Source organism: Protopterus annectens, chromosome 10.part0, assembly GCF_019279795.1.
Source record: "Protopterus annectens isolate FY-2018-M chromosome 10.part0, PAN1.0, whole genome shotgun sequence".
Lineage (NCBI taxonomy): Eukaryota > Metazoa > Chordata > Ceratodontiformes > Protopteridae > Protopterus > Protopterus annectens.
In genome coordinates, this window is record NC_056744.1 from 1,278,942,792 (window position 1) to 1,278,960,200 (window position 17,409).

Consider the following 17,409-nt stretch of genomic DNA (forward strand, 5'->3'; position numbering starts at 1 on the left):
ATTCATTCGTTCCTGACCTAGCAGATAAGCACCTGCTTCTCAAGTACATTTCCAAAAGGCATAAACATGAATATTGCTGTGCTAGCAATTACTAGGTCAGAGGGCATCTTGCAAGTTTCAGAAAGCACACTGCAGTTTCAAAAAGCATCTTTTCAGTTCTCATATGAAACTCAATTTATATATAAAACAGTGCATATAAAATAGAATGAAAAACGTGTTAACTACTAATTAGCATTAAGCATACACACATTAATACATATTTTTCTGACATTTCCCCCCTGTTAATACTTTTTAATTCTATTTTCAAAAAGAATAAACAGCTTACTTCTTTTCCTAACCTCTTCCAATCAGGATTTGCAGTTAAGAAAGTCATTCAGTTTAAACTTTATGAAAGTGTTTCACATTCTAGCAGCTCTTCAAATTCAGTACTCTGGTACATAGTCTCAGAAACTGATATGTCTATGAATTCTTTGATTAATTTCTTCATGCAGGGGATTCCACAACAAACACAAACTCCTATTAGGAGTAATCCCACCCCAATGGCAATCAAAATGTTCATTAGGATGGAACCCCATCCCCCAAACAAATTCTGGAAAAAGTCCGTCAGAGGGTTTGGGCCTGGTTTGGTCATGGCCGACACTTGCTGAATTACCTCAAGATGGTCATTAATCTCATGCTGATGATCTGGAATAAACGCACAGCATTCTTCTTTGATTAAAGTGCACGTCCCACCCCTCACCGCTAGGGTGAAGTCAAGAGCCATTCGGTTCTGGAGCACTACAGTTCTCATTGCATTCAGTTCATCAGTTATCAGTTCAAGAGCAGAAAAAGTTGCATTACTCATTACTTCGAGAAGTTTAGACAGTTTTCGCAGCTCCCAAATTGATTTAACTGCACCATATGCTGGTAGTATGCCTGCCCACAATATGACAGCATCACTCAAGTCCATGTGCGTAAGTTTGGTACCCACACTATGATGGTCTTTCCAGCCCGTCTCGATCTGTCCCACTGGATTCTCATGTTTTTTAACAGTCTTTTTGGTTACATCTCGGGTATTTCGAATATTTCCCTGAGGTAAGACTGCAGTGTGTTGTATGGCCGGGACCAGGTATCCCAAAAAACAATTGCTGGGCCAATTCTCAGGTAATCATTTATATGCTTTTTTACCACACACAAAATAACAGTCCTCTACTTTGGTGGTTACTTTGTTACGAAATGACTGCCCTGCATGAAACATTTTCCTATCTATTACAGATAACTGTTTAAAAAGTACAGGATTACGTTGTACCTGATCAAGAGTCTTATGCATAGATTTAAGAAATGAGTTATAATCTGTACAACAAGATCCACCTAAATTGTTTGCTTTTGTATAACATTTATATTGTACGGTCACGTTACACTTGCTCCAACCCACTTGTATGGTATCATTCTTATAAAAACATACAATTCCCTTTTGTGTCACAGGCAAATACAGTGCTACCTTATCATATGCTTTAATAGCTACTGTGTCAAAAAACAGATTTTCCCAGGTCTCATTGACCCCTAGGGGGATAGCAGTCATCAATAACCCCCCGTATGCTGTTGGTATGGCTGTGCAGATCCAGCAGTTCGAAACATTAAAAGTCTCAGCATACACAGGTGTAATTGCCTGATAAGTGTTAAAGTTCGGATGCCAGTCTATGTTTGGCCCATCACATTTAATCAGTTCAACTTTTGTGGCAGGAAAAAGGAAAGGCCACAACAAAAAGAACAATGTAATTAGCATAGCTAACAAAATGATCATACAAGTTTTCTGAGGTTGTTCAATATCTCTATTCACTCTATACCTGGCCGTTTTGTTCTCGCTGTACAACAGTAACAAGGTTTTTGTCCAGTTCAAAGTTCTTAACCAGTTTACAGTGTGTCAAATGAATCCAGGATGCTCGTTCCGCGATCTTGACTGCAGTGGGTGTCGACAGTAGTACCTGGTACGGCCCTTCCCACTTCGGAGAACTCCAGTTCTTTCGCTTCACAATCTTCACCCAGACCCAGGTGCCTGGGGCTACTGCTGCTTCCGAATTTGATTGCTCTTTATCTGAAACAGAATTTAACTGCAAAAGATTGTTATTCAAAAATCGCCTCATATACCCTGCAAGTGAACTGTCAGCCTCCTGCTCTGCAGACATGAGAGGTTTCCACTGAGGTGTATAGTATGCCCTCCCAAACAAAACTTCAAAAGGAGTTAATCCCTTTGCATTTGGAACAGTTCTCATGCTCAACAGTGCCAGAGGTAAATAGTGCACCCAGTTCTTCTGTGTCTCACTAATTAATTTTCTAAGCTTATTCTTCAACACCCCATTGTGCCTCTCTACTAATCCTGCTGATTGGGGGTAATTCGCACAGTGATTTTTTAATGATATCCCGAAATAGCGACTAAGTTGTTGTATTGTTTGATTTACAAAATGTGTACCATTGTCACTATAAATCTTTTCCGGTATGCCAAATCTAGGTATAATTTCTTTAACAAGGACCTTTGCAACAGTAGCTGCATCTGGATTTTTAGTTGGAAAAGCTTCCACCCATTTGGAAAACATATCTATAATGACAAGACAGTACTTTTTGTTTTTGCATTTGTTCAGTTCTATAAAATCCATACAAATAGTATGAAATGGATACGGTGGTGTAGGGAAACTCCCTTGCTTAGGCTTTAATGCCCCTTGTGCATGATGCTTGTTACAAACATGGCATGCTGCACAAAATTTTTTTGTATAATTAGTAAATCCATACGTCGTAAACACTCGATTCACTAACTGTACCATCCCCCCTGTTGAGACATGGCTCTGCCCATGGCTCAACAAAGCTGCATATCTAAACTAGTTAGATGGTAGAATTGGCTTCTTTTCTTTGGAGATGTACAGTCCCTTCTCAAGGATTGCTCCTCGTTTTATCCACTTTTGTTATTCTACATTTGTAGTAAGTGTCTGCATTGTTTTTAAAATTTCTAAGTCTAAAATCTCAGAAGGTTGTAAGTCCTCATTCAGAAGAAAAACTTCTGAAGCTGAAGCTGCCTGTTTTGCAGCTGTATCAGCCCTCGCATTACCTTTTGAAATTCTATCCTGTTGCTTGGTATGAGCTACGCATTTGCAAATAGCTACTTTTTGAGGTAACTGAATAGCGTCTAACAAATCTAAAATAAATTGCACATGATTAATTGGTTTACCAGTAGATGTTATCATTCCTCTATTTTTCCACTGCTGTGCAAAAACATGTACAGTAGAAAAAGCATACTGGCTATCAGCAAAAATATTGACTTTCTTACCTTCTGCTACTGTACATGCCCTTGTCAAGGCAATCAATTCTGCTGCTTGTGCAGATAAGTTATGTGGTAGAAACTTCGCTTCTAAAATCTTGGTATCAGAAACTATTGCATACCCCACTAGATTCTGTCCTGTAGGACCCCTCCTGAACGAGCCGTCCACATAGCATGTCACCTCGGCATCATCCAAGGGAACATCTGTAAGGTCTTGTCTAGGTAGTGTCTTTTGCTCAATCTCCTGCTGGCAGCAGTGAGGTTTGCCATCTGCAGGGGTTGGGAGCAAGGTCGACGGATTCAAAGTTGTGCATCGTTCAATTGTCATATGAGGTTGGCTCAACAGTATAGTCATACAGGAAAGATGTCTAGCAGGAGAAAGATATGCTACTTTTTCTTGCAGTAAAATGATTGCGACTGCATGAGGAACTCTCAATGTGAGAGGGTGGAACAACACTACTGAGGCTGAAGCCTGCACTGCCATTGCAGCTGCAACTACTGCTTGTACACAGTGGGGCAATGATCGCGCCACTGGGTCTAACTATGATAAATAGTAAGATATGGGGCGTTGTCTGTCCCCATGCTGCTGTGTCAACAATGATGCCCTGTTTAAAATCCACCTCAGAGCGTTTTTTTCTGGCTATACTACTCAGACACAGCTCCACGTGGTCCTGCAGAGTGGTCCTAGCTACAGAGAACTGAGAAAAGCGACTACTTTCCAGATTTAAGTACTTTTTTTCTGTTTTTTACTTGGAATACCGTCTCTTGCTTATTTTGAACAAGCTTATACTGTTTTTTTAACTGTTTGCTGCATTTTATAGTATCTGCACTTAAAATTTTATCTGGTCGAAAATTAATCGAAAATCTGTTGTTTGTTTGTTTAATTTAACTGTTGAGGCTGCCCACTAAAGTGTGCTAGCCTGTGTAACTGATTTATTGCTGCCTTCTGTATTTCTAGGTGTTTTCTATCTAACAGCAAAAAAACCCCAAAAAAATCCTTGTTTTCCCTCCTCTCCTCGACTAGTTTAGACCAGTTTACAGGCTTTGCTGTATTCTGGCCTATGGTGTAGTTCCTGTGTTGTCCATTACCTTACTTGGATAAGAAGGAAGTTTCTTTGCTCACCAGTGGGAGTGGGGAGCCTTGAGCAGCCTATCTGTCCCTGAAGGAGTGACCTCAGCACAAGAGCTGTAGTAATTGGTTGTTTTGTACCATTTCTAGCTCTTTTGAAGTTCCCTGTTTAAAATCCGCATTTGCGCGGCTTTGTGCGATTGTGTGCATAGCGCAGCGATGGTTAAACTTTTTCTGGCTCCGCCAAGTCTGCTCTTCAAATTTTCCCTTAGAAAGCTCTACTCTTAGAAAAAACAGTCTACCTGTTATATTATAAGCATAGCACTTGTTCTCAAAGCTTCTATTCTAAGCAAGCACTCTCAAACTCAAGTAGCACTACATCCACCTACCACCCCAACCACTTCCCTTAAAGGCACAGCACTCTCTTATAATATTCTAGCATGTCGAGTGGTAGATTACTAGCATCTTCTCCTGCTCAGCTGGTTAATCTGGGAATCTTGAGACAATGCTATAATTGTCTCATGTACACAGACAACCCTCTCCTCCTCCCAACAAACACAAATACATGTGAGAGATGCAACTATATAGCCAAACTGGAGGCTGAACTCTCTCAACTCAGGACTGGTAAGACCAGACAGGAGGAGAAGGTAACCACACACACAACAAACCCAGTCACATATAGACCTACCCCAACTGCAAATCAAGCACATAATAACACAAAAACATACTCGGAGGCTCTATTAAAAAACTTACCAAAACAACAGAGGCTTCCAAAGCAGACACCCAAAAATCCACCACCTCAAAACATAACACATGCAACACATACTTCAATAAATCGGTTTATCAATAAATCACAGCCCTTAAGGCCAAACACTATGCCTGATACACTAGTGATAGGTGACTCTATAGTCAGACACACTGACGTCCCACTTACCAGGCTGAGCAAGGAGAGGGTAACGATAAGCTGCCTATCGGGGGCTAGGATCCGCCATATAACACACACACTCAGGTCACTCAAAAGCACGTACAAATATGACTCCGTCATTGTCCATGCCGGCGTGAATGACCTGAGATGTACCTCCTTGGACTACATGAAAAGAGACATAGAGGAGCTCTCTGATTATGTAGCCCAGGCTGGTATGACCCTGACCCTGAGCAGCATCCTTCCCTCACCAAGAATGATGCCACAATACAAAGACAAGATGATCAGCTTTAATAATTGGCTCAATTACTGGTGTCATTCTAGGGGGATCCAATGTCTGTCTGCTTGGGATGACATGCTGGACAAGCCATGCTGCTTCGCAAGGGACGGCTTGCACCTGTTACCACTGGGCTTCCGGATATTGGCTAAGGCTCTTGCCACCCACATAGTGCCTTTTTTAGGCAAGGCTCAAAAGATGAACCCACCTCCTTAGAAAACAAAAATGGAAAAAGATTAAGGGTAATGCTGCTCAACGCCAGAAGTCTAAATCTCAAGATGCAGGCTCTCGAAGCACTCCTCAGTATGGAGAACATCGATGTCTGCGCTGTAACCAAGACCTGGTTCAAGGCTCCTGAGAGCACCCCAGCACTACCAGGCTTTACCTCATATCATGCTTTTCGACCCCAAAACCCGGGCCGAACCACAAAGGGAGGGGGAGTGTCCATATTCATCAAGGATACCCACACCTCCAGGTTAGTGGCAACTTATGAAGCATCGGAGACCATCCAGGTGCAGTTAACCGTAGGCAAAACTGCTATACAACTGGTTGCATGTTACAGACCACCCTTCCAATCTCAAGAACCCCACTCAGCCTTCCTGAAGACATTGGAAGATATGAATGTCTCACCAAATACCATCATATTGGGAGACTTCAACTACCCTAACATAGACTGGGTGCACTATTCTAGCCCTAACACCCTAGCCCAAAGGTTCCTGGAATTCATAAACTCAAATGCAATGGAACAGCTAGTCACCTCTCCCACAAGGGGGGATAATATACTAGACCTGATCATCACAAACATGGGGACAAAATGCTCCACACTGGAAGTATTGCCCTCACTGGTGAGATCTGACCACAAACTAATCACCCTGGATATACATTTACCACCTCCACCCCCAGCACAAAAGACTACAGTGAGAAACTTCTCAAAAGCCAACTTTACACTGCTCAAGACTGAGATGGTATCATTTAAGCCCACAGAGCCAATGGAAACCACATCCCACAATGCTGAATCCTACACAAATGCTTTCTATGGACATCTCCAAGAATGTATGGATCGTGCAATCCCAAATAAAACCAAGACTCTCTCCACCAAAGGAAAGCATCCTGTCTGGTGGACCCCAGCCATAAACAAATTGTATAACAAAAGAAGGAAGTTACTGCAAGACAGAGCAAAATCCCATAAAGGGAAGGCATCTCTGATCAGCACTAGTAGAAAGCTACGTTCTCTCATAAAAATATCCAAGGCCAACTTTGTCAGAAAAATTGCCAAGGACACTAAAGATAACCACAAGGCATTTTTCAGTTATGTTAGAAACCTGGGTGGAAACCCTCAGATATGCTCAGAGTTAGTACACAACGACAAAAAAATTTACCGAACTCACAGATATTGCCAACATTCTGGCAGACAGGTTCAGTGCAAATTTCTCCCCTCCCTCACCTCCAAAAGAAGAAATACTCATCCCAGCTGAATGTAATCTCCCTGTCATCTCTGATGTCCAGGTGAAAACCGCCCTCAGCAAAGCAAAAAACACAGCATCTATGGGACCTGATGGTATCCCTGGCTGCATGATACGTGAACTCCAAGAGGAGCTAAACCCGCATATAAAAATGTTATTTAACCTTAGCCTTACTACAGGATATGTACCTGAACACTGGCGTACAGCAACAGTGGACCCACTCCACAAGGGAGGCTCCACTACAGACCCTGGGAACTACCACCCCATAAGCTTGACCAGCCTGGTTTGCAAAGCTATGGAAAGAATTATTATGGAACTCATAAACAATGACATTGGGGACCTACAGACACTTGATCCCACCCAGTTTGGCTTTGTAAAGGGCAGATCCTGCCTTTTGAACCTGGTTGACTTTTTCGAAACAGTCACTAGAGCTATTGATGAGGGCAAGGCAGTCCATACAGCCTACCTGGACTTGGCCAAAGCCTTTGACACAATACCCCACTCGGGGATCATAGATAAGCTAAACAGCTTAAATGTAAATCCATATGTCACAAGATGGGTTGCAAACTGGCTAAAGAACAGAACCCATAAAGTCAAGATTGCGGGAGCCATGTCAGACTCAAAGCCAATCACAAGTGGTGTTCCACAGGGCTCCGTCCTGGGACCCCTCTTGTTCAGCATTTACTTCTCAGATGTGAAAGCAAACATGGGAGGGTTGTGGCTGACAAAGTTCGCAGATGACTGCAAACTAGGCGCCATAGTCGATACACCAGCTGACACATACATCCTACAGAAAGGCCTCACCAAAACGGACAACTGGTGCCGGAATCATGGCCTTAAACTGAATGCCAAGAAATGTATAGTCATCCCCTTTGGGAAAAACAAAGTACCCACAAATTATCACATAGACAGTAACCCACTGAGTACTGAAAAAGTAATCAGAGACCTGGGGACCCAAGTTGATAGTGACCTCTCATTTGACACCCATGTTGCCAAAGTGGTTAGAAAGACTTTCTACCTTGCCCACCTTATCATGAAGGGGTTCACATCCAGATCAAAGGAGGTCATCGTGCCCCATGTACTCCTCCCTTATCAGGCCCATGATTGAGTACAATGCCCCATTTGGTATGTACCTCACCCGGCACTTACAACACCTGGAGAGACCCCAGAAGTACCTCACCAAGAGGATCAAGGGTCTCCAACATATGTCATATGCTGCCAGGCTAAAGAAACTCCAGCTCTATTCAGTAGCATACCGCCTGCTCAGAGGTGATCTGTGCCTGACATACAAGGCCATGTCCAACCAGGAATTGATGGACATGCTCCACCTCAAAAAATCTAAATCCATAAGAACCACGAGAGTCAAAGATTTAAACCTCAGTACAAACATGAATAGAACATGCTGGAGGGACAGATTCATAACTCAGAGGCTTCCCATGCTCTGGAACAAAATCTCAGTCCATGTTAGGCAGAGCCCCTCACTGACTCTCTTCAAGAGAAATCTTGACGAGTGGATGGGAGATCGTAGGTTTACCCCGGGGGTCACCCCTGTGTTGCTACTTAACAGAGGCACAGTAAACAAATTTTAATAAGTAAGGGGGTCTTCAATGTGTCACTACTAGACAAAGGCACAGTATTCTAAATTTATTCTATACACCTTAGTACCACTACATGGGGTGGCGAAAGCCACATCTCTAGAGCTAGGCTTGCAAATGCCCCAGGGTAGCTAGCCTAGTACTAAACTATGAAACTATGAAACTATGTCATATAACCTTGCTTACAGTCTACAGTTTGGAAAAATCGCTTATGATAGTTTGGTAATCCTAAAACTAAGGAAGATGCCATCAGTTGTTTTAGCTTACAGAAAACTGCTTCTGCTTCTGGTGTCCACTGTAATAAATCCTGTGCTGCCATCGGCTTTTTGAATATCAAATTAGTCAGTGGAGCAGATTCCAAAGCATAATTTGGTATCCAACTCCGACAAAAGTTAGCAGTTCCCAGGAAGGACATCATTTCCTTCTTGGTGGTTGGTTTAGGTGCTTGTAATATTGCTGTTTTTCTGTCTTCATCTAATATTCTGCCTTCTCTGGATATTACATATCCCAGGTATTTAACTTGTTTTCTCCAAAGTTGTAGTTTGTTTTTGTTTACCTTGTGTCCTTGAGTAGCTAAAAATTGTAATAATGCTATGGTATCCTCCCTGCATTCTTGCTGGGTAGGGGCTGCCAGCAGAATGTCGTATACATAAAGTAAAATCTGACTACCTTTCGGTGGGATAAATCCCGCCAGGTTACTTGCCATTTCCTGTGCAAATATCATTGGACTTTCACAATATCCCTGTGGTAATCTCGTATATGTATACCATTTCCCCTGGAATGTAAAGGCAAACCAATGTTGGCTGTCAGGGTGTATCGGTATTGAGAAAAATGCATTGCTAATATCTACCACAGAAAAATACTTCTGCTGTGGTTTTAAATCATTCAATAAGGTGTGTGGATCTGGCACCATTGGTGCCCTGGGTATAACTGCGTCATTTACAGCCTGTAGATCTTGGACCATACTCCATTCCCCGTTTGCTTTCCTAACAGGAAATAAGGGTGTATTACATGGTGAATCGGGAGATTCTATTAAGACTCCTTCCTTAAGTAAGACTGCTATTATAGGTTTGATCCCTATCTCTGCATCCTTTCTCAAGGGATACTGTCTTTTCTGAGGTCTAAATGCTGATTTTGGCATAATAGTAACTGGTCCTGCTGTACGAATAAGTCCTACATCTGATTTCCCTGTTGACCAGAGAGTCTCTGGTATATCTCGTAAGGCTTTCTCCTCTTCTTCCAGTAAGAGTAATACTCAGCTATCCTCACTGGCCTGTGAGTGCACAGCTGGGTGTGTCTGTGTTATCCAATTCAATTTCTGCTTTTGTATTCCTTGTTCAGAGAGTTCCAACTCTGTCTGTTTTTCCCACCTCGTGACTTTTTCTCCTAAGTCTGCCCACTTCAAATTTCTATTTTTGGTTAAGCTTACATGTGGCAATCGATTAGATTTGTAAAGTGCTAAAAATTCCTGGGGCAATGAACAGCTTATTACACTGTTTCCTTCTGTGTCCCAGTACAAATTTTGTAATACTAGCCTGTTTGCATGGTTTTTAAACAACTCTTGCTCATATTCTTTATCAGGTCCTGGTCTATTACAGTAATATAGAGTACAATGCAACAAATGCTGTTTGTCAGTGTCAAGGGAGGGGGATTTACTGATGGCTACATTCATCAGTTCTTCGGTTACTGTCCCTGGACCAGTCGTAACCAAGTCTTGGCTGTACCAATAATATGTCTCACCCTCCGGTCGCACTACAAAAGTATCCATTTGTCACTGTGCTTCCATACCCTGCATGGTTGGGACTACGGCTATGCCAAATATCTGCATTAAGTCTCTGCCCAAAAGATTTACTGGACATTTTGCAGAAACAACAATTTTGCTTTTCTGGGTCATTCCTGAAACGGGGTCAGTTATTGCTATGTCATGGGAGAGTGGCTCCCGATACAGCTGTCCATTAGCTGCTTTTACTAGTATGTAATCTGGTGATTCTGAATCTTTCGGTAATGTGGAAGGATGTATCAGGGTCCGTGAAGCCCCTGACTCACACAAAAATTTGACTTCCCTCCCTTCTACCAGAAGTGTAACTTCCGGTTTTGTGCCTGCTAAGTAGAGCTCTAGGCTCAATAATGCCAAGTCCAAAATTTCATTTTCTTCATCATTTACGAATTCATGTACATCCTCTACCCCTTCTGTCACATCCTCTACCCTTGCTACCACACTCGCATTTGTCCTTTCCTGTTTGTTCTTATCCAGTGACTCCTGACTATCATTTAGTCATTCCTCATCCTCCTTATCTTCCGTAGTTACCTTTTTATTTAGCCTGCAATCCCTTGCCAAATGTCCTTTTTTCCCGCATTTAAAACATTCACCCCTTTTCTTTCTTTCTTCAAAATCTTCTGATCGCTTATCAGATTGTTTGTTTCCCTGGGCATTTTTCTTACCCTTTTTCCCGGTTTGTACTACAAAGACTTCTGACCCATCTTCTACTGCAAATACTTGAGCTTTCTTCTTCTTTTTGCTATTAAAATGCCTTTCGGCATGTCTTGCATATTCAAGTAATGACTGTAATCTACTTGTACGATGATCTACCATGTGCTTTGTAATAAAGCTGCTAATGGGAGTAATGCTACCTTTTAAGAATGCATTCTTTAGCTGCTGCTCATATGGGGAATCATGTGTTTGATCTTCAGGTATCTGCATCCCGCAATGGTTATTAAAACATTCTAATAATCTAGCATAATATCTATCCACAGTTTCACCTTCCTGTTGTACGCACTGATTAATGCAAGTCCAATCAGCCCTAGGCTTCCATTTTTCAGAGATTCGGTCTGTCAGACCTTTCACTCTGTTATCCAGTTCTGCATTACTATGTGGGAGTGGTCTGAGCTCTGCGTCACGGGGATTCCAGTTGCCACTGATCATGTGCCAATCTGGACCTACAATTTGTCTAACTACTTTTTCTACTTCTTCTCCATTCAAATGGTAACTTAATCTCATACCCTGTAAGTCTTCTAAGAATTTTCTAAAATTAACTTTCGGGTGGGGAATTCCCTCTGTGGCTTTCTGGATATCTTCCGGTGTCCACGGTCTATAAACCAAGAGAGTCGGATCCTGTCCTTCCTGTCCTGCCTGTGGATTTGGTACTTCTATGAGCGGACATATCTCTTCCTCAATCATAGCTTGTGAATTTTTATTCATTTCATATAATTCAATTTCCCCTCTTAAATTACGTGTTCGAGGCCTAGTCTCGATAGGATCCCTGACAAATGGTTTTGATTTTGCAGGAACAGCTGAGTATAGCGGAGGTGGATCAGTTGTCCACTCGTTTCATATTCTGGTAAGGGAATAAGAGGAGGGGCTGTTGCTATTACCAAGTTATTATCTTCTTTGTCTAAGAATATTGCTTTTGAATTTTTAATCTTTTGTTTTCTGCGATTTGCTTCCTCAAGCCACCTATGTGCCTGAGGGACTCCTAATTGCCATTGCTTTTTTAGCTGACCTTTCGCGTCTGTTTTAAGTTGTCTGACGAGTTTAATAAGTGCAGGTTTATCTAAATTACCATCAAATTTGTATTTATCAACCCATTTTGTATAGCACTTAACATTATCGGCACGCTGTAATTGCATATATTTTGCGTCTTCAGTTAGGGGTGGGTCTCGGGAACTTTTCGTGCACTGATTTCCCATGTTGCCTTAGCTAAGCTGTAAATTGTTACGTAACCCTTCTTATCATGTGGTACCACAGTTCTATACCTTTTCACAGTTTATCTAGAATAACTGTCTACCTATTCTGTTTCCCTGATCTATGACAAGACAGCAATCTTTTTGTCCCTGATCTGCACATGCAAATCTTCCTGACAAAAAACAGTTCTGCAACTAGTCCCTGATCTAAAACAGAAAAAGGTAAATTCCTCCTTACCTGACCCTCCGTGAATTGATCCACTGGATCGTTGACTCGCCCTCCAATCCCAGATCAGAAACAGTGGCTGGCCTCTTTTGAACGACAATTCAGTCGGAGGTCTTTCAAAACAGAAGAGCTGATTTGGCCTCTTCTCCGTATGGGTACATGCCACCGGGGCCCAATTCTGACCTAGGCCTAGAGCGAGAGGTACTTTCCGGCTCGAAGGACCAAACTGTCAAAGGAAAAATATACTTTAAAAATGATCAAAACACGGTAGGTTCAGGTTAGGGCACTTTAATCTTGCAGCAAGGAGATAAAAACATGCTATTACAGAGTTTGTCTAACTAGAAACAGGAAATGCTTTCATTCTTATACATTTTCTAATAAGACATTGCCTACCAAGCTGACGTGGCTAGTTACAAGTCTTTTCATCATCAATTGTTGACCACCATTCTCATGGATTTTTGCTGATTTATCAATTTTTGTGAGAAACTTCCTAAGGAAAACAACGTGGCCTTGGTTACCACCGGTTAGATACATGTTATGTTGCCATTCAAGGTACTATGGCTAATTCAAGCACAAAGCTAGCAGTTAATTTCTCTAATAATCCTTTGTCTACTTTATCTCTAAGCTTCTGCAGCTATACATGTTCTCATACTTCGAACAGAGCTGATTGTTTAGAGTCATTACATTTACAGAATATAGCATTGTTCATTCATTCGTTCCTGACCTAGCAGATAAGCACCTGCTTCTCAAGTACATTTCCAAAAGGCATAAACATGAATATTGCTGTGCTAGCAATTACTAGGTCAGAGGGCATCTTGCAAGTTTCAGAAAGCACACTGCAGTTTCAAAAAGCATCTTTTTCAGTTCTCATATGAAACTCAATTTATATATAAAACAGTGCATATAAAATAGAATGAAAAACGTGTTAACTACTAATTAGCATTAAGCATACACACATTAATACATATTTTTCTGACACATTTATTTTGTGAAATTAAACCCATGGTCTCTAGAGGAGGCAGAGGACTAATATCTTCTGCAGGAGGTAGGAGAGTCCATGGTTTAGTGCCTTTATAGGCATATTACTTATCTCTGGTGTCTAGTGGTGCCCCATTATTTTTTTTCAAATATGTGGTTTTAAGACACAACATATTGAATATTCCTGGTGTCTAGTGTTTCCTCCACCCTGGATCCTACTCAGGGATTTGCTGAAGATATTATCCCTGGTGACCAGTGGATCGCCTCAACCTGCTGTTTAAGTGCAGCTCAGGCATGAGAATAGAGTTATTTCTGATGGATAGTGTTTTCTCCCACCCCATATTGCAGACTCTGCACACTAGTTTAGGGGTATGTGCATAACAGCCACTTCTAACCCCCTAACAACACATGTGCACATACACACACTCACAAATAGACACACAAAAAAAAAAAAAAAAAAAACAGGAAGACACATTCACTACACACATGCACACAACACTGCCCCATCTCCACGTGACTGTACTCACAGACACTCATCCAGTCACACTCACACACACACACACACACACACACACACACACACACACACACACACACACACACACACACACACACACACACACACAGATAGCTACTTAACTTACCCCCTAAATCCCCTACTGCTATCTTCCAGACAGACACACACATTCACATGCACTCACACAGACCCTTTGCATACACTCATGCGCACACCTCCTAACCCTACCTTACCACTATGCTTCCCTGCACTTACCTCTACCATGATAGCTGTACATAGCCTCTTGGTTGAGTTCACTAACATGAGTTACAAGGAGCAGCCATGCTAATCTACACAGCTGAGTGATTCTATGAATCCTTTCATTTGCAAATGTCTTCTTGGAGGAAGTGATAGGCAGGGTGGGTAGCACATGGTTACTTAGTATACCCTCTCCTCAGACTGCGTCATTAGCATGTAGCATGGCTGTAGAGACAGCCCACCACAGTGATGCATGTTTTTGTACAAATGCAGCATGGTAAGGCTGTCTATGAATTCCAAAAAGGTTACCTTGAGGTGTACACATCATGGGTCTACTTCTAAATTTTGAAGTTTCAAAACTTCAAATTTCTTATGGTTGAGACCATAAGATCAAATTTTTGAAACTTTGAAATGTAAATAAAAAAAATAAAAACAAGAAATCTTTTTTACGTTGCCCCCTTGCAACCCCCCCCCGCTAATTAAATATACCAACTCCAAGATCGCACTAAATATACTTTTCTGCGCTGTACGGCAATTTCCATTTAAATAGCTTGAAGTTTCAAAACTTTGATCTTATGGTCTCGACCATAAGAAATACGAACTTTTGAAACTTCAGAATTTAGAAGTAGACACACACATCATATACATCTTGTGGTAACCTTTATAAATAATCCGTCCCATAGAATCACTCACCTCATAAATTCTTCCCTTTCATATACTTTTCTATTTCCCTTCTTATTGTTTTGGCATACTAGCTTCCAATGAGTTGTTTGCTGAAATTAATAGTACTAACACAGGAAGAAGTGAGACAGGCAGACATGCAGTCAAAAGTGTTCCTGTTTTTTAGGGTGTGTTAATGCTTTTCTTAGGAGTATATTACTTTGCATAGGCAAACTTGTTCCATTTAGATATTTTCAATTTACAATGGGCATGCTAATTGTTCTGTTCAATTACTATGTAGTTTTTTGAATAGGAAGGATATTTCTGCATATTGTTGGGCACAATTCTCTATCCATGCTACCTTATGGAGTTTGTTAAGCACCTTTTCTGTCTCTCATGTATATTTCTCCTGATGCTCAGTTCCATCCAGGAGTTCCCCTTAATGGTTATATTCCTTTCAATACTGTTACCTGAACAAGTGGAAGATAACAATACTTTTCCATGACATCCCATAATTGAGCCTTTTGCATAGGACCTTTATTTGTAGCATACGTTCTGTGATTCATCCCTTCAAATCAGGAAGAACGAATCTCCCAAGACTTATTTGCCCACAGCTCAGCAAGATTTTTCTGGCCACTAAATTATTTTCCTCATCCCCTTATTTAAACTGTGTCTGCAAAATCCACACATATTTTATTAGGAATAAAATTGTATTGTTCTAAAAATGATTATGGTATATCTTTTGTTTTTATTAATGTGCTTTTTAGTATTATTCTGAAGTTTTCAAGTTATTGTTGTTTTATATTTTTGCAGTTCTTTCCATGCTTTCTCTCTATCCCGCATTAGCATTCTACTCATTTTGGTTAGCCAGATTGCATTATTTGTTTTTGGTCTCCATTCTGGCAGGAGCAAGACATTTTAGGATATTCAGGAAAGTTGAACTGGAATCATTTATAGCATCATTTAAGGGGAGGAGATTTAGGAAGTTCCAGTTATTAGATGATAGATTAGTAATAAACATTTCTGGATTAAACTTGGCAAGGTTGCATGTTATTTTATAAACCTGCTGTTTAACTGGATGTGTGAGATGTCTGGTTGTAAAGTTTGGGAGATGATCACTGAGACAGTCAGACAATGTACATGGAGTAGTTTATTTGCTGGGGTCTGATAGTAAGATCCAGTCTAATATGGAATTTGATGACTTGTTATAATGTGTGGGGTTATTAATTAATTTGTGTGAAACCAAATATGTCCACACTAGATGTGGTCTGGCCTAAGGTCTGGTCCCAGTGAGACTGGATCAGAAGGAGTCTACTGTAGTATTATTTCTTGTGGAATTGTTATGGATATCCAGTGTAGGATATCTTCCAGTATAGCTGTATTGTCGCCAGGAGAGATGTAAAGAACAGTAATACATATTTGTTTATAATTGTTTAATTTCTGACATGTATTAAGAGCATTTAGATTGATTCTTGGGGTTGCTGTAGGGTATATATAATTAGACCCAACAGTTGTCATCCTGCGATTCTACAACCCCCCCCCCAATGTTGTCAAGTGCCACCATGTTGTCTCTGCTGGGCCAATATCTGATGTTCAGGACAAAATAACTAGCCCCATCTATTTTTCAAATATGAGGGGAAGAGTATAGCACACTGTAACCAAAGCTGTCCAGCTTCATGTGTTTATTTGGGCAAATATGTTTCTCTTGTAGTACGATGTTTATTTAGCTATTGTTATTCAAGTTAAAATCTTACTGTTCTTTATTTTTTTAAAGTCATTTACATTATATGGACATAGGTATATGGTAAGTCATATTTCCAATAGTTAATCAAAGAGAAACAAAGATTATGTGATCATCAGTGACATAAACCATATCATTGTAAGTGGAATTGCATTCTTTTGATGCCTCAGATCTGCATATTCACAGTTCCACAAATATTGTTTTATAAAGAGAGGTAGTGATCTGGCCTTTGTATTGACAATGGCATCAGTAAATTATATCTTCCAAAGTATAAACGTTCCATAATAACAATATGGAAATAACAAGAGGCGGATTATAATACTTTATTAAGACTAGGTCCTACCATCACTAATTTATAGACTGATTTATATTCTACAGTTATGGGGACCAACAAGAATAATGTCCCTAAGCATTATTGAAAACTTCTATCTTATTTCACCCAATTGGGGTGCATATGGGTACTTTACATTACATTTACCTGATGGTAGAAGCAGACAGAAAGACTGTCTTTTTACATTCATTTAACACTCTACCTGCATTCCAACCATTTTTGCTGCTGTTACATGCCCTTTCAAATGCCTTCGTAGACCCCATCTCTACCACCTAGTTTGCAGTCATTTCTGTGGGTCTACAATAAACTCTGCAAAAAAGGATTTTAGGACCCTGGGAGTAGTTAGTCCCTGCAATCTTCAGAATGTATCCCCATTTTTGTTATGGATAATCATGGCTGATTTTTGTATAATCTGTTACTGAT